This window comes from Dipodomys ordii, unplaced genomic scaffold (genome assembly GCF_000151885.1).
Source record: "Dipodomys ordii isolate 6190 unplaced genomic scaffold, Dord_2.0 Scaffold105, whole genome shotgun sequence".
Classification (NCBI taxonomy): domain Eukaryota; kingdom Metazoa; phylum Chordata; class Mammalia; order Rodentia; family Heteromyidae; genus Dipodomys; species Dipodomys ordii.
In genome coordinates, this window is record NW_012267321.1 from 1,770,807 (window position 1) to 1,771,620 (window position 814).

Genomic DNA, 814 nt, shown 5'->3' on the forward strand with positions numbered 1-814 from the left:
CGAGGCGCACGTCGGGGCAGGCATGGTCGGGGCACGGAGGCCGGGGCGGGAGGGGTCGGCTGCACCTGCAAGGGGAGAGAGAGCGGCGGGTTACACGCACATTTGGGTCTGCACAGCCCTCGAGCTGGCCATCACCTCGGAGGTTGGCAGGGCTGAGTCTACCCCATGGTTTCTCCTGAACCATTGGACAAAGGCCTCCTTAGCATCCTGCTATGAGTCTAATCTCACTTTATTTACTTACTTGTTGCTGACTGAGATGAGGTTTGGCTACATAGGCTTGGAACTTGCCACACAGACTAAGTTGGCCATGGACAGACAGACAGATTTTTTTTTTTAATAGTCTATTCGGTCTTTCTGTATCTAAAAGAGCTATCTTTCTGCCTAGATTGAGACAGAGTCTCTACATGTACCCAAGACTGGCCTGGGGTATATACCACTCATCCATTCATATGTTCAGACAGGGTTTCCTTAGCCCCGTAGGTAGCAGAGTCTGGCCTCGAACACTCCACCTAGCCACCATCACTTCCCCAGTAGTGGGTGGGGTAACAGGCACGTCATCTCACTCTGAGAAATGCGGATGGTCTGTAAGAGACCATGTGACGTCTTCTCTGACGTCATCGGCTGGCCTCCTTCACCACTCAGGCCCTTGACTCCACTCCACATAGCTTCTAATCCAGCAGGGTTCCCTCGGGACTCACCTCCCGGGACCATAGGCCCATCTGTCACGGCTGAGCGGCGTCCCCTAGCCCCCTCCTTCCTCCCCCATCTCCCCCCCCCACCCCAAGTTTTTCACTCCTGCCGGGTGGCGGGCCAG